General features: G+C 38.1%; 1 protein-coding gene across 1 annotated transcript in view; it reads left to right on the top strand.

The window, feature by feature from the left end:
• Positions 1–3,548: 3,548 nt before the first annotated feature.
• samd11 (sterile alpha motif domain containing 11) overlaps positions 3,549–24,692 on the top strand; it is a 111,611-nt gene continuing 90,467 nt past the window's right edge. The window contains exons 1-3 of the mRNA XM_067446257.1: positions 3,549–3,634; positions 20,879–20,936; positions 23,120–23,228. The gene's annotated coding sequence lies outside the window, so the exon portion shown is untranslated. The remainder of the gene's footprint in view (positions 3,635–20,878; positions 20,937–23,119; positions 23,229–24,692) is intronic.

Below are 24,692 nucleotides of genomic sequence, written 5' to 3'. Positions count from 1 at the left end.
ATATGGCTGCACACCGCACTGAAAACCTCAGAAGACATGCAAGCCAAAATCTCCACAGCTTTCTGTGTGCAGAGAGAGAGAGAGAGAGAGAGAGAGAGAGAGAGAGAGAGAGAGAGAGAGAGAGAGAGAGAGAGAGAGAGAGAGGAAACGTCTGCTTTTCGTATGAACACTGATGTCTGCACAGCCTGCAGTGAATATCGTTTCTGACAGAGATGATTTCAGATTAAATCTACTCAAAAGCAGATTTCCTATCATGGAGAGACGGGTAACGAGATAACAACTGCCACAATAATCACTCATCAGAATAATCTGCAGTGTATTGTAGCTCAATACATCTTTAAGTAACCAGGGTTTATACCAGCCATAACTGTGAAACACATTTGTAACACAAATGTTTCCAGCCGTTTCAGGTTTAGTTGACAAGATTAAAGAAATAAAATAAATACAAGTCAAAATTGCATATATGTTTATCTTATATTTTGTCCCATACAGTGAAAATGAATGGTGATTGGGCCTGTCGTTCATGACATCTCCTTTTGTTTTCAAATGCAGACATGAACAACACGCTGGTGAGTAAATGATGACAGAAACTATCCTTTTCAAATCGATGTCTGGTAAAAAGATACGGCTCATGGTGTTCAAACCATAGAATCCAAGTATTGATTTCAGCGCCCTCTGGAGGCTGCTGGAGGACCTATGTCACGTGTTAAAATTGATCTCTTCCTGTTTAATGCTTAACGACTGCGAGGAATGTGAATTGACACTTCTTTTGTCTGTCGAAATACGAGCGTGCCACACAATATCCCTGACAGAAAACATAACATAGTAGCAGGACTCATTTAATCTACAAAGTGTCATAAATGCTGGCATTTGGTTTACCCCCCCCCCCCCCCACACACACACACACTCACTTTTAAATATAAGAATAAGAGTCTCCTGTAATGTGTATAACGTGATATGATTTAATTTCATTCTTTTAGACACGTCACGTGACTGACTGCATTGAAATTGGGCTGAGTGGGCCCTCTAGTGGATAACAATACAACTGACATAACACATTATTATGTTAACTGGTTTTGTTTTAGCTGGTCTCAATAAAATATTATTTACTTTTAATTTTAAATAATTTTTATTCATTTGACTATTTTAATTGTATTTTTTAAATTACATTTTGTTCAATTTCATTTGATATATATATTTTTTTTTATCTTACTATTTTGTTATTTAATTTGAATGTATTTCACTTTTTTTAAGTGGGGTTTTGTTCTATAATTTTATTGCACAGCAGGGATGGTGTAAAACGCCTTTGCAGTGTTTTTGTAAGGACCTTGTTGAGAATGTGCCTTTCAAGATTTTGTGTGGATGTTAGCACAGTGTAAACCGTGTTAATCCAGCTCACTCACGTCACATCCAACCAGTCTTTGAAGGCAGGTGTGTCAATATTGAATAAACAGAGAGCTGCAGAGGAATTTGCTTTAGCTGTTTTCTCCCTGTATCGTTGACAAGAAGTATTACAGGAACTACAGACAATAGATCTACACTCAAAAGAATACCAAATAGGTTTTTTTCTAGTTCTGCAACAAAAACGTGTTATATTGGAAATACTATGCATTCACAAACACATTAAATCTTTATAGAAACATAAGAGATGAAGCTCATGTTGCTGAATCAGACCGTTTAAAGCTCCTTGTGTAAACACTGATAATGGCTTTTCGGTCGACTAGACCTTGAGTAAACAGAGCGGAGATGTGTGTACTCTGTGGTCAGTCATCATTTACCTCTGCTCAGCACATCTCTATGTGGGAGGTTAAAGAGAGAGACGGTCCTCCATTTTGAATGAGATGTTCTTACTGGAAGAAAAAAAGACGCACAAGCACATTTACTCGCTTTTCATTTAATACATTGATCTTTGTGTTAAACTGCATATGTGGTATGGTTTTGTTTATGTGCATATCTCTGCGCCACTCTGTATGTTTACACTGAGTCTCAGCCAGTGAAAAGAAGACAGGACGTGCTTCACATGCTGTATGTGGCCGTGTGTGTGTCTGTCAGTGGGAGTGTGTGAATGTGTGACGTGAGTGTGTTTTTACTGGGTTATTTCCCTGGCTGGCTGATTTGATTTGATATTGGAGGGTTTGTGCTGTGTGAGCAGAGTGCTTGGGGGAGGATAGGGTTTGTAATGAGAAAGTGGTATGGGTCGGCTCTGTAAAACTGCTCCTGATGGGTCTCTTCAGCACATTTAATGAGGCCTGGGCTCCCAGCGTTCCCTAGACGACACGACTCCCTGCAAAACCTGGAGAGGAACCGTGCCCTGCTGTTCCACAATCCTCCCTGCCCCACTGTCTCTCGTGTGCATTACAGCCCGTTCATCCAAATGTGCTGCATGGAAATTGAAAATGTGTTTGTATATTAATACTACTAATAATAATCAGGATTAATATTATACACTATGCAACCATTTTGTATACAAAAAAAGGCCCACTGAAATCAAAAATTAAGTTTTTTAGCTTTTAGTATGACTATGTTAGCCAGCCTTAAAGTTATAAATAAGCTGGTGTGTTCCAAAACAATGACAACATTTTGCATTTAGGAGTATTCAAAACTTACAGTCTCTTCAATTAAAATTGATCACAGATTTTGATGACATCATCGCAGACGTCACAATCTCGTCAAATCTTCTGTCCAATCAAATGGTCTGTTGGAATCTAAAGCCCGCCCCCTACACTGCTGATCTGAAGCGGGAGTTGAAATCGGTCGGTTGTTCACATATTTACTAATTTCATGGTGAAAGTCACAGAGCACACTATATATGTGATAGGAAACGATTCAGTGTAAATATGTTTTCAGTTGAGGCGAATGAAGTCTGGTTTATCGTTAGTTTCACGCACTGCAGCAGCGCGCGCACACACACACACACGGCTCTGGCCTAAAATTAGACTTCAGACAAGAGAGCGCAGCGCCGATCATATGCGCGAGTCGGGTCGGTGCAGACAACAAAACAAATAAGACAAGCAGGTAAATATAGTCCACTGTTCAGCGCTTATCTTAATTTTTTGACGCTAAAGTTACCCATGCGCTCTCCGATTCAAACACGTGTTGTTTTGGTGAGTGTGACTCATTGGTTGGGCGGTTCAATGGAGGGGGGAGTATTTTTGTCTGATTTATTATGACAAACTCATATTTGATTTTGAATAAAATTATTGTTTCAAAATTATTGTTTTACCTCCCCCCATGAACTACGCCCTGCCCATTTGAATTTTGCACAGAATGCATTTCAGTGGGAAGATTATGATGATTAACTGGCTTAACCAAACAAGGCTGTGTAACAATTAGTTATACCGTGGTATTAACGAAAGACTGGCTAGTTTCAACACATTGAATGATGCTGCGCGTTTCAGTGGGCCTTTAACAAAATTTAATTGAGTATAGGCCTCCATTAATCACCAAAACGGTTTCATAGTATTGTATTATATAAGTGTAGCCTGGATGCCAGCCAAACTTAGCCCCGCCCACATTTTTTTTTTTAGGTCGGGCAGTTCGGTCTGGCCTTGCACCATAGGAGTAATTATCTCCGAACATACCAATGAGATCATCAGGGCGGGCTTTAGACGACGGACAGATGATAAACAGTAAGGTAATCATGCACATCATCAAAGGGGCTTATATTATATTTGTTCTAATCTTAAACAGAGAGCTTTGTTGTATATGCATTCACCTTCACAATTTCTCTCAGAAATGATGATCATGTTGGGTAAGTAGGCCTACTCTGTGTATCATTAAATAATTTTTTTACAATACCGGCAAAGATCGTGTATTCCAGCCTGATTTCAGCGCGAGTGCTTCTCGGGGGGTTCTCTGGGGAAAAATTGTGTTTGGGGGGGTAAAATGTGAGTTATTTTGGCAAGGTTGCCTGCTAAAATTCGCACTCATGAGTCTATATATCACATAATAGTCGCTTCAAGCCACGAGATAGAAAACAACCCGCGGGGGAAAAAATGCGGACTTGGCAACACAGTGCAGTTGAGCTCTGTTGACGTCGCTTCGTTGCTCTGATTGGTTGTAGGTCTATCCAACTGATGTCTTTCCTGGTTCGATTGAAACACGCCCCATGATCACAGCCCAATGGAGCAGTTTCAGACTCGTATTCTGACTAGAATTGAGTATGACCACATCAGGCTAATATAAGTGGTTTTCGTGAGAAAAATGCAGAGCCAGATAGCCTGACAAGCCAGACCCACATCAAGATGTTTGGTCTGGAAACTCACCATTGACAGGGCTCAATCCGAGGGGCGGGATAAACGGTTGTCTTTCAAACTCCATCGTGCACGCAATTGGATAGCGCTACAACCAACCAGAGCAAATTGAAAGATCAAACTTTCGCCGCATCCGGTCGGCAAAACTCATAACACATCTTCCCTTCTTAAAAATTATCCAGTGCCGTTCTTTGTTCTTTTCTCAGAGAAAAGCTTAAAGGGGGGGTGAAATGCTGTTTCATGCATACTGATCTTTTTACACTGTTAAAGACTTGGAATCCCATACTAAACATAGACAAAGTTTCAAAAGTTAAGGTGGACGTTTGATGGGAGTATTTCTTTGTCAAAAATACTACTTCCGGTTAGTCATAAGTTTCAGCAAGTTTTTTGAGATCATGCGTCCCCTTTGACGTTAATGGGGGCGGAATTTCCTTGTATGGGCCTTACGGACAATTCTACCGGAAGAGCGTGAGAGAGAGAGAGGGAGAGAGCGAAAGTAACAGGCTACGCCCATCAAAGCGCTGGCTCGTAGGATGCTGGACAGGTGATGTGCACATAACAATGTCACCAAAAAAGTGCGTTTTTGGTTGCCAGACCAAGACAGTCCTGCACAGATTCGCCAAAAACCCCGCGTTAAGGCAACAGTGGATGTAATTTGCTTTTCCGGATCAGCAACTGAGTTGCGCGAATGTTTATATCTGTTCGCTGCATTTCGGTGCCGACTGTTTCATAAACAAGGCCCAGCTCGACGCCGGATTTTCCCAATCGCCTAATGCTGAATGATGGAGCAGTCCCAACGTTAGAAGGGTGAGTGAGACTGCTTCAAATGTCTGTGTTTTTTTTTGTCTGCTTACTGTCTACACAAACCACGCGTAAACACACAAACACACGTGCACAACTGCACTTCCCACATGTACACCTTCAAAGACAAAAATACGACGATATAATTCAAGTATAAATATGTAAATAACACAAGCCGCTAAGCATATTATATAGTTAGTATATAACTTGTACCACATACAGACGTCCTGCTCTAGTCGTTTTTGCTGCTGCTCCTGTTCAACTGCAGCCTCTGGGTCTGATTCCGGATCATAGATGTATGGCTGTATCTGATTAAAAGCCATATTTTTATTTTGAATAAAGTTTTTTTCCCGCTGTTAGGGATGACACAGCTTTACGACGCACTCGACTCAACACAATAGCAGTGCGCTGCTGCACACGTCATTATTTAGCTCCGCTCACACGACACGCCCCCACCCGCTCGGCTTTTTTCGGAAAGACTCGGAACAGCGCATCTTTTTTATATAATTATTAAAAAAATAAAGACTTTTCGGAGATATGCAGGATGCAATGCTACTCTATAGGTACTCAAGATTGACATGACACTGACTGAATGCCGCCACCCGGTGTGCGAACACTCATTGAAAACAATGTGTTCGAATTTTAAAGACGCGGTGCGCCGCCGAGCTCCGCGTCCCTTTAAGACCACTTTCTCTAACCTCGGTTGATTGCGCGCTTCTTGAGGTCACGGGCAAGTGTAGCCTATACATAGAAACCAACGTGAATACATCATGATTTAATTTCAGAGACAAAAAATAATCTATGCATGACCTGTCATTTTATTCGTATCTAAATATGAGGAGGGCGCTCTCACAGAAAGTCCAGAAGCGGATTCGTAGAAACTTACTGTCACGCTGGAGCTGCAGCTGAAGGAAAACAATCGCTATGACCTGAAAGGTGACGACAACAGTCAGACGATTGCGACAATATATGAAAGCTGATCAGGGGCGTAGCCATCTTTTCAGAAGTGAGGGGGACAGAAATGTCGTAATACAATTTTTTTTGGACCAATATAATTTATCGCATCTCTTGCTTTTTAATTGGGCAAGATATCAAATACACTGCTGAACAATAACCAATAATTAATATCTATAATATTATTCTCCTATTTTTTGTGCCAATTTTATGATTGTAATCATTCTCTAATCATTCTCATATGAGGATCTGATGATCAACACACATTTATGATTATTATCAGTTGTGCTGCTCATGGTGCTGCTTAATTTTTGTGGAAACCATCTAAACATTTGTGGTAAAATTAAAAAAAGAGAGAAATTAATACTTTTGTTGATCAGACATGCATTAAATTGATCACAAGTGATATTTTTAAAATTACAAAAGATAATTTATTTAATGAATGCAAATAAATGCTATCCATTGAACTTTCTATTCATTAAAGAATTCTGAAAAATAACATGTATTACGTGGCTATCATGGTTTCCACAACATTTTTAAGCAGCACAACTGTTTTCAACACAGATAATAATCATAAATGTTTCTTGATTATAAAATCATCATATGAAAATGAATAGTGAAGGATCATGTGACACTGAAGACTGGAGTAATGATGATAAACTCAGCTTTGATCACAGGAATAAATTACTATATATTCACATAGGAAAAAAGCTGTTTTAATTTGTAATAATATTTCAAAATATTACTGTTTGAACTATTTTTGATTACATAAATGCACCCGTGGTGAGCAGAAGATACTAAACATTAAAAGCTGCATTCTTCATATGATAGCCTATACTTTATTGTCAATAAATAGCCTACATTGAGATGACTTGGGAAAACACACATCAAGCATATATTGTCGCACTCGTCTGATGGTCGTCGTCACGTTTCATCATCATAACGATTGTTTTCCTTCAGCTGCAGCTCCAGCGTGACAGGATCTTCAATGATATAACCTTAAAATCGCCCTCCTCATATTTAGATGCGAATAAAATTACAGGTCATGCATAGATTATTTTTTGTCTCTGAATTGAAATCTTGATGTATTCACATTGGTTTCTATGTAAATACACTTGCCCGAGACCTCAAGAAGCGCGCAATCAACCGAGATTAGAGAGAGCTGTTTTTAGCGTCTCTGTTAACTTGCCCGCCCCCGCACAGGGTAACACCGGTTCGAATCCCGCTCGGAGCGGGTCGACTAGTATCGGTGAGACCCAGTAAAAGTGCGGGGGACGAAAATACATTTTATTAAAAGTGAGGGGGACACGTCCCCCGCGTCCCCCGCGTAATCTACGCCCATGAAGCTGATAATAATCATAAATGTTTGTTGACCATCAAATCCTAATATGAGTGATGAGTGACATTGAAGACTGGAGTAATGATGATAAATTCAGCTTTGATCACAGGAATAAATGACACTTTACTATATGTTCACGTAGTGAACAGATGATGTAGATCAGAATAATATTTCACTGTATTACGTTTTTTACTGCATTTTTAATTAAATAACAGCAGCATTAAATATATGCTATAGTTTTGCAGAAATGGAAAATAGAGCGCTATGAATTGTTCTTCACTGAAATTTAAAACTTAAAAGAAAATGCTCAATAAACTGCGTCTGCGGCATAGGAGCACTGTACGCTGTGAAGCAGATCCACCATCTGAAGGAGATCCATCCGCTAGAATATTCTGAGTCAGGCTGAATCCTGGCTGAAGCACTTTTGTTTAATCTATATTAAGAATAAAATAATCAGCCTATATTATAGTTTAAACTTAAAGATATTAATATCAATAAAGTGAGAGTCTTATGTTTATTTGATGTTGATTTCACATTTCTTTTTCATATAAAGGCTAAATACAAATAAAAGGTGAACATTAATTTATTTGTACTGGTTTTATTTCTAAAAAATTATATAGTTTTATAGGAGGACTATTCATAGACTTGGCAAATACATTTTTCAGAAGTTTGTAGGTACAGACATCCTTTGTGGCAGTTCTTAGTAGTTTTTTCTAAAGCTTTTATATAGTTCATATCGATATCGGAATTATATTGTATCGACCGAAATTAAGAAAAATATCGTGAAATGAATTTTGGCCATATCGTCCAGCCCTAACCCAGACCCACTAACATGACAAATCAGCGCGTTTCTCATCATATCCGTAAATTATGGCTGCCCGAAGACTCTTGAGTAGATACTTATTTTTCGAATAAGTAATTACTTCACAACTGCTAAGTATGTTTTATGAATGTAATCTGGACATACTACATTTGCCATGTTTTCATTATCATGTGACCTACCAGCTTCAGTTATGGCTGGATCCCAAATGGCACCCTAAACCCTCACGTCTTGCTCTGAGTCAGGAGTCAGGACTTAAGTGACGTTGACTGCCGCGTAAAATCCTCTGCATGCTCATTAGCTTTGTCCAGGCTGACAAATGCAGTTGGCAGATTTCACTGGTGATTTTAAATATGAAATTTAATTGGAAGCTTGGCATTTTGGAGAATTTGATGTTTCCCCATTCGAAGAGATGGGAGCTTGAAATAAAACCAGAATCAACATTGGCTGAGATGGCAAGAACTGAGGGATGAAATTTTGTAAAGGTGACGTGGAGATGGTGTTTTTATTACTCAATAGGCGAGTAAGATTTTTTTTTGAACAGACAAATTGCCATATGCAGCTCTCTATCAGAGTAAAGCGTTATGTAAATGGTTATTTCATGGTTTGTTGTAGCACTGTGCTGGAATTTATTTTGAACGAATTAATGGCTGAAGCTGCAGTAATGTGTTCAGCTATAGTCAACTTGACATCCTTTTCATCTGCAAATATCTTAAGCCCGTAGTGAATGTTTTATGAGCAGTAGGATAAGCTCTCCTTTTCTTTAGTTGAGAAAGCGACATCCGCACTGACAGACAGAGCCAAAGCACAACCAAAACAATGTTCTTCCACAAAATACATGCAGTTTTGTTGCCATACGTTACATAGTGTACCTTTAATCAAATAATTTTGTTGTTGTTGCTGTTACTGTTTATATTATTATTATTGTTTTTAATAATAAATTATAATAATTTTAACTTTTATATTAATAATATATTTAATCGAATATTGTTGTTGTTCTAAAGCTTAAACTACGACTAGATAATAACTTTATAATGAAAAGTTTGTCAGTTTTTCTATATTTAAAATGTTTAAAATAACTAGATTTGTTTTTATTTCTTTCTAAACCGAAAATAATAATTATGATTTAATTTCATGATTTGTGACAGGAAGTAATGAAAAGTATTTTTTCCCTGACCTGGCAAATTAATTACAAAATGTATCTTTTTAAAAACTTTATTTATTTTTTGTGTTAGACATATCAAAACCCACCACACTAACCCACTGGACAATTTCCACAGCATAATTTATACAACATAATAACAATAACACACACGCACAAAAATAAGTAAAAATGAATAAAAAAGGAGAAAAAAGTAGATCCTCCTTTTTATATTTTAAATTTATTTTACAGTATTTTCAGTCTCTAATAACTTTCAACATAAACAGTTGATTTTTGTCTTTGTGGCCTGCATTTTCCCAAATCGAACAAACAAATGTTTTACATTAACAATTCAAAAATTTTGAACATCATCACCATATCGCTCTTTGGTAATATTTGGTATCAAACAATACATGCAATATTTACATTTAATCATTTTAAATTTATATATGCATACAATATATATAAAACAAGCATGCATTAGTCCTCTTCTTAGCTTAATTGTTTATATGTATTAAGGCCTCAATTTAACTATCACCAGAATAATTATTACAGTAATTAATGATTATAGTAATTTATAATTTAAAAAGACATACATTGTAAGAGACACACACACACACCGACACAAAAAAACATCATGGCATTATCCCTGGAAAGCTTTTGATTCACTATACGTTTGTGTTGTTAACATTATATATTTAGATTTTACATGTACATTGCAATTGTATCCAAAGCGACTTACAACTGAGGAGTACATGTAGCGATCTGTCATGAAGGCGAAGAAACGCAAAAAGTGCCCCAAATACAAAGATTTAGATATTACACAGAGTAGCAGAAACCAGGAAAAAAATGCACTCTTAGGGATTCACAGATGCCATTTTTTCAGAACCGATCCGATATTAAAAATTCTGAGTATCTGTCGATACCGATACTAAACCGATCCGATACCAATGCAGTTTTGTTTAAAAATTCTATTTAAAATTTCTAAACCTTAGTGTGTTGAATTGAAAATCACTCTTTTTTGAGTTAAACACAATCAACTAAATACAGACTTCATTACAAATGAAAAAAAAAAAAAAAAAAAATCACAATCTATGACAAAAATAGCCTACTACTACATATAGATGGTGAATAAATTAGATTAAATTAGAATTCAGCAGAAAAGGTAACAAAATGACGAGTGCACAATAATTGTATAAAATCTAAACATTTAGGGGGGGGGGGGGGATAAAGGAAACCACAAAAGTGAATAAGTGTAGCTGTAAATCTGGTAAAATGTTACACAAAATACATTCATGAAAAACAAGTAAATATATTTATGGAAATAGGGCCTATATACTAAGAAATTACATTTAGTTTAAATGTATAGTGCATTTTTTTAATGAGACAGCAACATATAGATAGGGCAGAACAAGGAAGGCTATTAATAAGGCTTTCATAGCGCAAAAGTATTATAATATAGAGCGGCACAAAGCGCTTATGCGCATCCTGTGCGCAGGATAATCCACTTGAAGCAACACGAGCTCACAGCCATAGACGCTCACAGCGCGCCGCGCTCAGTCCGCATTGAGAAGTTCAAAACAAGATATATTGACGCTTAGTGTATCTATGCAGTATTCTTATAAGCCTTTATTTTAACAGTTTAACATTTCAGTTACTGTGTGTGAAGAACAATACAATAACTAGTCCAGTGTTGTGATCTAACTGACACCCGTTAGAAAGTAACACGATTTACAGCAATAAACGCCAGCAGATAGTCATTTTTTTGAGAAACCATAACGTTAGAGCGTTATCTACAGATCAAGCATAATAACACAAACAATAAATAATCTTGGGGAGAGTTTCATCGTGTTGAGTGTCGTAACCGAACGCGACACACAGTTTGAAAGCTGAATGGGAAGTGACAGCCTAGAAATCTAGACGCACCCTAGAGGCAGCAAATTTAATCTGCCCGCGAGTGTCGTCTAGCAACTCTCAATACCCTTCTGTATTCCCCTAACTCTTGCCGGGCCAATCACATCGTGTATAGAGTCGGTGGGCGGGGCCATAATGATGACGGCTGAGTTGAGTTTGCGTGCTTCTAGTAAACACAGAAACTGGCGAACGGCGGTCTTTCGAATCAGCTCTGACCGCGACTCTGGAAGACTTGAGTTAAGCTTTTCTCTGAGAAAAGAACAAAGAACGGCACTGAAGTCATTCTTAAAAAGGGAAGATGTGTTCGGAGTTTAGCCGACTGGATATGGTGAATGTACACGGCTGTCAACAAGCTCTGTTTCACCTTCGTTGCTCTGGTTGGTTGTAGCGCTATCCAATTGCGTGCACGAGAGAGTTTGAAAGACAACCGTTTATCCCGCCCCTCGGATTGAGCTGTCAATGGTGAGTTTCCAGACCAAACATCTTGATGTGGGTCTGGCTTGTCAGGCTAGAAGTGACTGACAGCTGCAGCATTGATGTAAACTTGAATTTAATGACTTAAATATTCATCTGTACCTCACATTAAAGTATGGAATGGCTTCAGAACACTTATAATATAGTGCACGAATCATTGATGATGCTTTTTAAAGTTTTTGTGCCTTTTGTGGGGCACTGGGGCTTAAAGGGGGGTGGGGGTGGGTGGGGTGAAACACTCAGTTTCAGTCAATCTTGAGTACCTATAGAGTAGTATTGCATCCTTCATGTCAACTGTTGATTTCGTGAAGTCCTTTGACAGCAGTGACCGTGGAGATCCACTTTTGCGACAAGACTGAAGCGATGTTATGAAGCTTCCCGTCATTTCTGCGTTCAAATCGGTTCAAATGCAGCGCTGCCTTCCCAGAATGCTGTGCTGAAGCGTTGAAGTCGCTTGATGTCACCCATAGGAATAAAGTGGAGTGTGGTGCGACCATAGGGTGCGTCAGAAGTGTTCATAGATGAGTGGATCTGCACCTTGAGAGCAGTGTTTATGGGTGTGTTTGTTCTCTCCCGCTCTAGGCTCTAGTCACGTGCGCGCACCCTTCCGGGAGAAGAGCCCGTACGGCCCATACAAGGACCCTCCGCTCTGTCGACGTCAAGCCGACCCATACTCGAAAAAAATCTCCGAAACTTGTGAGAAACCGGAAGGAGTATTTTTGAAACAGAAATACTCCATCAAATGTCCAACATTAGTTTTTGAAACTTTGTCCATGTTTAGGATGGGAATCCAAGTCTTTAACAGTGTAAAAAGCTCAGTATGCATGAAACAGCATTTCACCCCCTCTTTAAGGGAATAACATAGTTTAATATGTAAAAGTGGTGGAGTATCCCTTTAAAGGAAGTGTATATAAGATTGTGGCCAAAACTGGTACTACAATCACCATCCCCTCTCCCCCTCCCCCTGACTCAAAGGTTGCCAGATTGGCTGCAGGATCCAGCAGGCATGTTTGTAGATCTGCAGCTGTGGTGACTAGAGCAGAGCTGGAAACCCAGATATCCAAACACTACTGACTTCATGATTGGTAGATCGGTGGAGGGTGGAGCTTCAGGCCAAAACACATGACAACATCAACATCAGTTGAGGGCTGCAACAACAACTTTTAAATGACAATTTCCTAGCCAGACTACTGTTGTCAGTGATATAAGTATTTGAAATTAGCATGATTTCTTAAAGGGGGGGTGAAATGCTGTTTCATGCATACTGAGCTTTTTACACTGTTAAAGACTTGGATTCCCATCCTAAACAGACAAAGTTAAAAAAAACTAATGTTGGACGTTTGATGGGAGTATTTCTGTGTTAAAAATACTCCTTCCGGTTTCTCACAAGTTTCGGAGAGTTTTTTTCGAGTATGGGTCTACTTGACGTTAATAGAACGGAAGGTCCTTGTATGGGCCGTACGGGCTCTTCTCCCGGTAGGGTGCGCGCGCGTGACTAGAGGGAGAGAGCAAATGCACGGCCGTAAACACTCTCAAGCTGCAGATCCAGTCGTCCGTGAACACTAATGTCAGTTATAGTCCGTGCCGCGCTCCACTTCATTCCTCCACTTTGACATTAAGCGACTTCAACGCTTCAGCACAGCATCCCGGGAAGGCAGTGCTGCACTTGAACCGATTTGAACGCAGAAATGCTTCAATCGCATCGCAAAGTGGATCTCCACACTCCAAGAAGTGTGTTTTTGACGGAGCCGACCCAGCGATAAAGGTTCGGTCCGGCTTTGGAAGCAGCCGGTAAGTAAAACTACTTCAAATGTCTGTGATGTTGATTATCGACGCGTATGTAAACATCAGTAAATGACACGATCGCGTGCTTCGTCATTCAAATGCGCTAACGGACTTCATTGCTGTTCTATGTATAACGTTACACTAGTCTGACGTGCAAAACCGTTTTGCTTGCTACTAAGGTTTGGTCGCATACAATAGTCCATAAACCGAATCATGTCCTCATAAACTGAGAGTAAAGACAAATGTTGACAGGCCACTAAATACAGTACATACCACAGAGATGGACGTCCTGCTGTTGCTGTTTCTATTTCAGCCTCCGAATTAGATTCATCATATACGATCATATCTATTAGCTGGGATAGCCATGGGCTTCTCCACGCATAAGGACGTCACCGCTTTGGGTGCACATTCGTCATTCTTTAGCTCCGCCCACACGATACGCCTCCAGGCGCTCGTTTTTTTCCAGAAAGACTCGGTACAGCCCATATTTATTTTACAAATATAATAAAACTAAAGACTTTTCGGAGATATGAAGGATGCAATACTACTCTATAGGTACTCAAGATTGACATGAGATTGACTGAAACTGAGTGTTTCACCCCCCCTTCAATGTCTAGTGACATATCAGGACCATTTTATGATTAATTGAAATACATTTCTTACATACAGTTCCTTTAACGATTTGGGAATCTGAACAAGGTTTTCTTTCTCTCACAACCAACTACTTTATCCTAACTTAACTACTATGTACTAAAATTTAAATTAATAATTTGATACAATGCTCTTATTGTGTACATACATGTTTTTACATTGTACTTACTACATTAAAAAAAATGGCTGTACGTAATTACATCTGTAATTAATTTCTGTAATTATATGATTACACACACTGCTGACACTTTCCTTACACATAACCCTACCCTTAAACTTACCCACACCACACCTGTCCCTAACTTTACCCATATCAACCTCAATATCAGCAAGTGTTTTGCAGTACAATATGAACACAATAAGTACATTGTACTTATTTTTTGATGTAAGTACATAGTAGTTAATGCCACCTAATATAAAGTGGGAACAAGAAAAACCTTTCCGAAACACCTTTTAGCACAGAAATACTCATATGTACAACTCTTAATTTTATAACATTTTGTTCATGTTCAGCATGAACTCTTTAACTTATATTCTGCAATACCTAGAACCCCCATCAGGGGAAGTAGATCAATAGGCTTTTACAATATATATTCTTGACAAAGTCAGAGAAACATTTTTCTAGCAGGTTGACAATGTATAGCATCCCCAAAACATGTGCCAATGATGCTGGTGCAAACCCACAATGATCACATAAAGGGTCTGTTTCTGGAAATATCATACTGAGTTTTTCTTTAGATCAATGTAAACATTGTATTGCCTTGAATTGAACGAGGGATGAATTACAAAATGGTGTTATTATTTTTGAGTAGTATTTCAAACATAACTGCCTATTTCAACTGATTTATATATAAACCGCTGAATGCGTATTTTTGTGACGTTTTTGATCAGCTAGATCGTCTGTTTGCCAAATCTTTAAGCTTTGTGGATTTGTAGGCCAGAATTCACAAAACCTGAACTTTAGAAGTGGAAGACAAAATGTCTTATGAGCTTGTTTCTGATCTGCTGAGATCACATGATTGTGAGTGGAAATGAATGGATGGTGATGTCAGTTGTGATTTGGATTTTTTTTTTTTATACCTATATGTTACTGTTTATATTAAGAAAAAAAAGGTTCATCTTTTTATGGCATCGCAACTCCCCGTTGCTCTCATAAAGTTGTTATTGCTTGTTGTGTAAGTAGGGAGCTGGTTTTGTTTTTCTGTTATGCCCCAGTACGACCACCAGAAGGCATCATATCCAAAGAGTAGCAAAGGAATGGTGTTCACCTCACCTCATCTATTCACCAACACAGCATATCAAACTTATGCTCACCACAAATGTGCTGTTGTCCTCATCTACACTCTGACCTGCACTCACTCTCTACTTTAGTCTCCACTTCCTCTCACTTTCCTTACCAAGAGTCTAGCACATTAAGGGTGCAATTTTGTCCCTGTATTTATTACTTATTGTCATTACTTTGTAAGTTTTTTGTTGTTGTTGAAAATGTGACCATTCAAGACATGTTTCTTTTTATTCTCAAAATATATTTTTTTAGTTATACAAACATGATTTTATGTTTTTAATGTTACATACATTTAGTCTCAGAAATGTTTCAAAGGGGATTAATAAAGGCCTTCGGAAGCGAATCCATGGGGTTTTGTAAGAAAAATATCCATCTTTAACATTTTATAAAGTAAAATATGTAGCGCCCACCAGACCACCTTTCGCTTTCAACTTATGAAAAAATGCATAACTGGCGTGACGTAGAGTAAGCACTTTGAAATCGAAGAGGTATTACACTTTCTGCGTAAATTGAATACTGAAGAGGTGGTCTGGTGGAAGCTAGATATTTTACTTCATAAAGTTTCTAAATATGGATATTTTATTTTACAAAACCCATCTATTTGCTCTTAAGAAGGCCTTTATTAACCCCCCCGGAGCCGACTGGAGTATTTATATGATGGATGGTAGCGTTTTTTTGAGCTTCAAACTCAAGCGTCAGGATATTTATTAATATAACTCTGATTGTGTTCATAAGAAAGAAGAAAGTCATATACTCCTAGGATGGATTGATGGTGCCTGCCATAAGATTACTTTTAACCTTTATCGCTAGGTGGTGCTAAAGATGCATCTATTGTCTTCCAGTCTACAATGAGCTTCATCAATGTGACATCATTATGAATGACACACATCAGTGTCTTCTAAAGAGGCTGGCTCTATTTCTCTGATTACAACACTTAGTGTTCATTTAACTCATTACAGCTGACAGTTTGCCGGACATCAGTATAGTCATTACGGTTCTTGCCATTAATTGTCCATGCTTGAAATGGTCTAGTAGTGCTAAGTGCTGAGGTGAGGACCTTGTGAAGTGTGTTTCCTGGGCTATACAGTGTCCAACAGGAGAAGTCATATACAAGATGACAAGCTGTTCCCAGTTTGGTTGTAAAATACAGTAGTGAGTGAACATTTTTACTTACTTCAATTCAATCCAAATAGATTCCTCTAATGCAGCGTTTCTCAAATTGGGGTCTGTGGAAAATTCCTGAATTTTGTGATGGCACAATGTTACTAAATATTGTTACCCATGTTTATGGTACAGTATTGAGTTGATAATTAAGTTGATAAAACTACTTCAAGTTTAACAGTTAAATGAAAAGTTTATTAGGGAATATACAAAGATTAATAATATATATATTTTTTTAATTAAAATATTAATAAAGTTGTAATTGAAATAATGGATGGATAGATAGATAGATACTATAATTTTTTAATTTACAACACAATACTACACTACCCATTTTTTATTAAACCATGAGCTCAAAGGTTAATTGATTCAGCTTTAATAAATAAATATTTATTTATTTATTGAGGACCATCTGCTCCTGCATATGCATTCAGAAGTTTTTAACCCCTTGTTTGTGTTATGTCCAATTAAATGTTTGCAGCCTTTTTGTTAATTTTGGGTCTTTGGCTCCAGAAATTGAGAAATGCTTAAATGTAATTCAACCATCATATTGTTAGTAAATGGTTATTAATGTGTTCTTCTAAAGAGCATCAATGAATATTTGGACTGTCACTGTACTAAACTGTTGATGTTGATGAACCTGGTATGGTCAGCTCTGCAGATTATCTGATTTCCTGAAGTTTAGAGTTGAAGGCCTGATGAAGATGAGTAAAAAAAACAGAAGGGAGGACAGCAGTCGGAAAATAAACGAGTGTTTTGGTTGGTTGGTGGGTGTGTGTGGGAAGGCTGGATAAATGAGGGCTGGAACACAGGTGTGGGGGTGTGATTAGACTCTCAGGGCAGATCGTCTCTGTGCATCTCTCCTCTCTCTCTCTCTCTCTCTCTCTCTCTCTCTCTCTCTCTCTCTCTCTCTCTCGAACGGCCTCGTGCTGGTCTTCTTTTTGCTTGTGTGGAAGTTGTGAGGGCACCCTCTGGATTGCCTTACTGCCGGAGCATGCCGGACCCTGTTATCCGGCTATCCATCTGTGCTATTGATTTTTATTTTTTTTCATCTTTCCCCTCCCTGGGCTGGTGTTTGAGCGTCGAGATAGGGAGCTGGAGGAGGTGGGGGCAGATCTGAGCATGTTTGCAGGGGATCAGGGGGCTGAGGCTGGCAAGGTCTGCCTTGCCTGGACCAATCTCTCCGAGCAATTGTGTGTGTGTGTGTGTGTGTGTGTGTGTGTGTGTGTGTGTGTGTGTGTGTGTGTGTGTGTGTGTGTGCGTGCGTACAGGCCTCTGTATGTATCTATTCTCTTTCTCTCTCTCTGTGTTTCTTACTCCCTCTCCCTCAAGGGATCGCTTCCCCCCTCGCCTTTCAGAGGCGCCCACACCGCACACGCTCCTGGCGGCGCTTCCCTCCTCCCCCTCACCCCTCGCTCTCTCCCGCCCGCCTGCCTGCCGTCTCCTCTCCCGGGGGGCATCAGCAGCGCTGCTGGCTCGCCCCGTGATTTGCAGAGATTTGTCTAAGTGAGAAGCAATTAGTGTGGAAGGCCATTAATGTATGCGCACTCTGGCCGACCTCCGGCTGGCTTGAGGAGAACCGGGGTGGCGTGACCGCAGGGCTCTGCAATCCTCTCCCCTTCATTTTGTTGGCAGGGACATGCCAAGGCACTGGCGTTCCCCACTGCCACCTGACCAATTTGATTTCTATTAATGAGATAAATGCAGCGTCTCATGCTCTAAACTGCCATGTTTCTTTTTGCGTTTACATCCGAGTCGTTTTGTTTGAGCGTTGACTAATTGCTTTGTGCTTTTTTTAGTGTATGTGTTCTAGGTTTAAGCAACATGGCACAGTAGTTGAAGGGTTTCCTGCAAGCCCCCCACACACTTTCCATTGCAGATGATTATCAGCAGTTAGCAAAAGCATGGAAAAGCAGTAGGTGTGGACTGTATATGGGCTGTGGGAGGGTTCCCTCTGAGATTTGCAGTGGTGGGTTTAGGCCAGGGGCATTTTCTCAAAGGAGGCAGGCAGTGCTTACTTCAATACAGTAGAATGAGGAAGTCATCGACCGTGCAAAAATAAAACCAAGAAATACTACAAAACACCAGATCAGATATTTTCCCTGAAAAAACAAAAAACAAAACAGTGAATAGTGTCCAATAATGAAACCAAGAGATAAAGCATCAAAGAGAGTCTTAATACCTACATTGAGCTCATTGCTTCTGATTGAAGTTCTAAGGTATGGCATATGAAGGTGGTCAAATAAATACTGGAGAAATAAAGTCACATTAAAGGAGACCGTGCCTCCACATCACTGTGATTGGCTTAATAAACTAAAGCTTTCATTTAGCGGGAAACCAAGACCAAATATAAAGTTATGTTGATTGCATGTTATTGTATCACTATCTACCAACATTCTTAAAAATATCATCTTTTATGTCCCGAAGAAGGTCATACGGGTTTGAAACAACTTGAGCGTGATTCTTTAGGTGAACTATCCCTTTAAAACATGAAATAAGTAGTTTTTTTTGTTACCACTCATGGTTAAATTAAATTAAAATACAACCTCTATTTGTATATTTGAAGCAATGTAAAATAATACATAAACTTAATGAAACTGTTTTGACAGTTTGTTTAGTTTGTAGACTAAAAAAATGCAGAGATTTTCCTCTTCAGTTCAGAAGTCTAGTTAGCTCTGGTCTTGGTGATTTACCTTAGCAGAATTAGAAGCCTGAATAAATACAGAAATAACACACTTTCTATTATATGTGGTGAATTGAAGGCCTCCTCCTGAAGTCAGGCACTGTGTCTGTGAGGAGCCGGCAGCTCCTGGGTGGCTGGGCTGACGTGTTGGTTAATTAAAGATAGGGTAATTAGAGACAGTTCTTACAGCAGCTTTTAGGCGCTTGATAAGAGGCTAATCCTCTGAAGTAAGGCTGAGATCGAACTGGTCCCCGGTGAGGCTGTTCTCCATACGCTCAGCTGGAAGTACAATCTCCTCCAAAAGACCAGGAATTATAGAGAAATGGCACAGTGGCAGTCTTTACCAACCTGGGATAATATGGTGGGGAGGAGGAAGGTGGCTGTATTTTATACTCTTTTTTAAAATTATTTTTTATTTGTCCACAACATGTTAAGAAAACGTTTTACACATAATTAAATAATAATAATTATTTAAAAAAAATGTCACTGCACCACAATATCACACATTAACTAAATGTAGCTAATGAAATATTCTGATTTTCTTGACCAGATTCTGCCAGTATTCCAGCTTCTATAAATGTAAATAAGACTTGTTTTAGTCAGAATTTTGGGTCATATTTGGAATATCCAATGTAACGAAACATTCTTTCTGCAAGCATTTTTTTTCACCGTCATGTCATTCCAAACCCATTTGACTGGCTTTCTTCAGTCTATATATTGAAAGTAAATGGGATTCTGTGTTGTTGACTTGTGTTGTTTGCACACCTTGTTTAAAATGTATTAATTTTATTATCACTGTTAAAAAAAAAGTTACCTGGTTGCCTTAATTTTGAATTCATTGAAATTAAAAATTTGAGTTAATACAGTTAACATTTTTGAGAATTGACAACCTTTATTCAAGTATTATTAAAAGATATAGAGGTCATGGGCTAGAGCGAGCACAGTTCATGCGCAATGAGCTTTTAACAGTTCAAGAAAATCTATAGGGTTAGCCACTCACTGACCAAAATTACACCATAAACTAACAAGTACAGTACAGCTGTACACACCGCCCACAATGCACAAAGTATAATTATTTACAGCAGCGGAGTCTTTAGAAATGCCCATAAATAGAAGAAAAATGTTTAAGATAATTGTTTTTATAAATAAATAAATAAATACAGTACCATATTACACCCAATTTTATTATTATTATTATTTTTAAAGAAGCATATTGGGTAATTTTTGAAAAAATGACGCAGTGAAACCAAATTGTGCTATTTTCATGATTTATATTTTTTTTTAAAAAAGTGGTTCAGATACAATAATATTTTGAGTTTCTATTTATCAAACCAATTTCATTGTATCAACTCAAAAAAATGTATTTCAATAAACTCAAAATTTTAAGGCAACCAGGTTACTTACTTTAAGTTAAACCAACAATATTTTTTTTACAGTATACTTACAAATATATATTACTACTAACAAATGAAAAAGGTCCTACAGACTTGGAGCAACACGTTGACGAGTAAATAATGACAGATTTTGTAAAGTGAACTAATAAAAACATGACCATTTAATTTTAAGAGTTTCATGACGTATACATGTTTTAATTTATAGCACCCATATCTTTTTCAGATTAAAGCCTTAACCAGAATATGGACCTTATTTGGAAAATGATGTGCATGTAAACATGGTAAGTGAGTTTTCAATTAATGCCATAACAAGAAGCATTTTGTACCTCTAACACATTGGACTCGGTGGCCATATGTTTGACTTAGGCCGATCTATAATTCAGTAGTGGCAGATGTCTCTGTTAATCATTCATATATGTATGTTATGTGTCTTTGTCACCATTTGTTGTTTTTCTGTCACCTTCCTGCGGGGGTTCCCCTGTCATTGACTCCAACTTTGACTGTACATCAAAAGGAAGATACAAAAACTACTAATAATGAGTTAATATGAATTTAATAGAAATTTTACATCATAAATATAACCCTAAAATGAAATGACAACTTTTCCTTCCCCAAATCTGCTCTAGGGCAACTAGGTAAGGCTGCAATGAGATCTCAAACGCATAACAAATAGTCTTTATTTTTCTCTTTTTTTTTACACCACAAGTAGAAATACAACTTCAGGGGTGGGTATAGGCCAAAGCAACACAATATGGTGCCAAGACCTGTAATAAGTTGTAATTGACCTAGAGGCGTGTATCACTGGTGGTTCTGCACCTCGCTGGGTTTTTAACACTGCTGTACCTGAAGTTGCCTGGAATGGTGGGAGACGAGACATTCCTCTGCATGCGGATAATGCCGCCACTCCTCACCACCAGTCTGCCCCGGCACCAGCTATAAAGCAGCAGCCGCAACATGACACCTCTACTGTAAGAGGGATTTAATATAGTCCGCCACACATGCATACATGGGAGAAACCAGAGATATAAGTATATGCTGCCAGCGTCTCGCAGTAAGGGGATCTGTGCGTGACGTGCCTGTACATGTTCACCTTTACACATATCATTTAAGACAAGAAATTATCATACTACATGCACAGTACTGCATACACCAGCATTCAGAAGGTTTGTTTGTGTTTTTCTCTTTTTCATAAATGTATAAGTATATATTATAAATAAATAAATGAAGACTTTCAAAGACCAAGGCTGCATTTATTTGATAAAAAATAACTATTACAATAACTATTAGAATTTAAATGAGCTGTTTTGCATTTTAATATATTTTAATATGTAATTTATTCCTGTGATGACAATTTTTCTGCAGCCTTACTCCAGGCTTTAGTCACATGACCCTACCGAAATCATTCTAATATGTTGATTTGGTGCTCAAGAAACATTCCTGATTATCATAAATGTTGAAAATATTTGTGCAGCTAAACTTTTTTGTGGAAACATAGGATTCAGGATTCATTGATTAATAGAAAGTTCAAAAGATTAGCATTTTTTTTTTAAAATATAAATGTTAGTATTATAAGTGTCTTTACTGTCATTGTTGATCATTTCAATGCATCCTTGCTAAATAAAAGTTTAAAGTAACAAAAATAAAAAGTATAAATCTTCAACTTTTTGACCGGTAGTGTACCAAATATTAAGTTTCAGGATTAATTAGTTGACTGGGGACTTTTAATCTGAATTTTGGATGAGACATGTCCCCCTTAATGTCTTTTGTGGCTATTGTGTTGCCATTCCTCAGTGGGATATTAAAAATATAGTGTTTTGTACACTTATACTGACATCTTGTTCTAACTTTTCTAGAACTTTTCTATTTACATAATACTATGCTAAGCTAGTAGCCTAAGCTGTTAGCTTGCTAACTAAAGGCTGACTGAAAACATAGAGACATTTTTAATTGTACTATTTTTAATGTTAATAACAATATATGTCCTTTAAAAATGTTATTTTCAGGATTTATTGATATATTTTTTCCGAATTGTGCACCAGAGTACCCATTAAAAAAAAAAAAAGGTTCAGCCAATGGGTTCACTTTAGGGTCCAAGGGGATACAATATTGTATGACAAGGTCCATTTGAGGCAAGTCCGTCCACTCGGTGGACATCTGATCAATGCACCAGTGCAGTTACTTTGTAGTAATACAAGTGTATCTCTTGAATTGGAAAAGGCTGGAAATGGAAATCTGAACCTTTTTAGCATAAAGAATACAAAAGATAAAATATATTTTTTTTTTAGGCTAGTCAACAGTATTTCTTGTGTTAGTTTTTCTATGAGAGGGGCTGTTTCCTCTCTACACAGTCTCTGATTTTACATAATGTCTTATCAGATCATGCTAAATAAACCTATTTAAAAGCATTCTAATTTATATGTATTCAGAGATTGCATTAAGCCGTGCCTCTCATACTGTGTTGAAGGTCATGTGCGTGTGGAGAAGGATCTGCAGTGCTGTCCCAGCCAGTGAGGAGGTTAACTGATCCGCCAAGGGGAGGAGAACCGCCCTGCCACACCGCACGATATTGACAGGTTAGAACCCGAGGGCTCCTGCAGGATATGAACATCGCTGGAGGGGGGTTACTACCTTGCGCAATTCCTGCGTGCGTGCGCGCGCATGGGTATATGTCTGAGGAAGAGGAGATAGATAAGCAGCACAGAGAAAAAGTAAGGCTTATGCTGTTAACTTGATGGCTGACACGTCATATTTAGGTTATAGATGTTAATGTGTTGGAGCAGAATACGTGGCAGAGAGTGGTGGTACAACAGCCGGAGATCAGACAGAGTGCCGTAAGGCTGCAGGTTGGGTGAGGATTGGCACTACGGAGCTGCTTGCAGCGTTCTGCTTGTTGATGTTCAGATAGGGATGACCTTTCCCTGACTCCCCCCACCAATCGATAACCCCAGCTTAAATTTTCATGGGTCCCTGTTTGGCTGTTTTCTGCCTTCTTTCTGGAGAAGGAGAAAAGCAAAAGTGCAGGGAGGCTTGAATTATTTTCTTCATTTGGAGCTGATAATGCCAAAAACATGAACATAAAGACATAAATTAAGATTATTTGTTGATGCTTGTATATCTGCTGTAACTTGTACTACAACAAAACACTTTTTTGAAACTTGTCACTTGTTCTGGCTCATCAAGTTTATATTTAATTGTAGGTAATATATTGATAAGCATGTTGATTGCATCTCATAAATCTATATCTATGCATACATGTTCTTCCCTACGGTCACATATCTGAGTGAAACGACTTGTCAAGTAAGAAGTAGGACAGGGCTTGATATTGTCAATCTGGAATTGATTGGATCATTGTGGTTTGCTATTGCTGTGATGCCATGTGAGTGACAGATTTTCCTGCCCTTACATCAGTAAACACATCATTAATGAAGAGATGAGATGTTGCAGAAAGAGGGAGAGGAAGTTATTTTGATGAAAGATTATGAAGGCACATGAATAAATAAAAAAATCACATGCAAAATAATTCATGTATAAAAAGTACTGAAATATTCCATCAAAGTTATCCATTTTGATTTTATTTTGACTTTAAAATAGAAACCAGTTCTTTGAAATTATAACAAAATTGTTATATTAATGTTTTCATGTATTTTTTTTATGAATATGTATCATATTAAATAGATGCAGGGTTTACATTACTGACTTTTGAACAGTAGTGTCCACTAACAGGTGCTAACTCTTCTTATAAAAATGGTAAGCAGACATAATTGTGTTATTGCAGTTTCTGGTCGCCATGATGATGACAACAACACACCGGCCACAGAAAAAGACTCGAGGGTCGTACACGGCCCACAGAGGGCTTTTTGAATACATACAATAAAAAATATTGATTGTGGAAATCATTTGGATCTGTGGGAGGAGTGGTCTGTGTGGCCATTGAGTCATTTCTGAATGTTTGTATTCTTTGTTTTGTCCTTTACGATGTCGGTGTGGGTTGCAATCTGATTTTCCATGCACCGATGAAGATCTCTGTGTGTATGATA

Source organism: Pseudorasbora parva, chromosome 6 (assembly GCF_024679245.1).
Source record: "Pseudorasbora parva isolate DD20220531a chromosome 6, ASM2467924v1, whole genome shotgun sequence".
In the NCBI taxonomy this organism is placed as follows: domain Eukaryota; kingdom Metazoa; phylum Chordata; class Actinopteri; order Cypriniformes; family Gobionidae; genus Pseudorasbora; species Pseudorasbora parva.
Note: the sequence above shows the minus strand (reverse complement) of the source record. Positions and strands in the feature narration are given on the sequence as shown.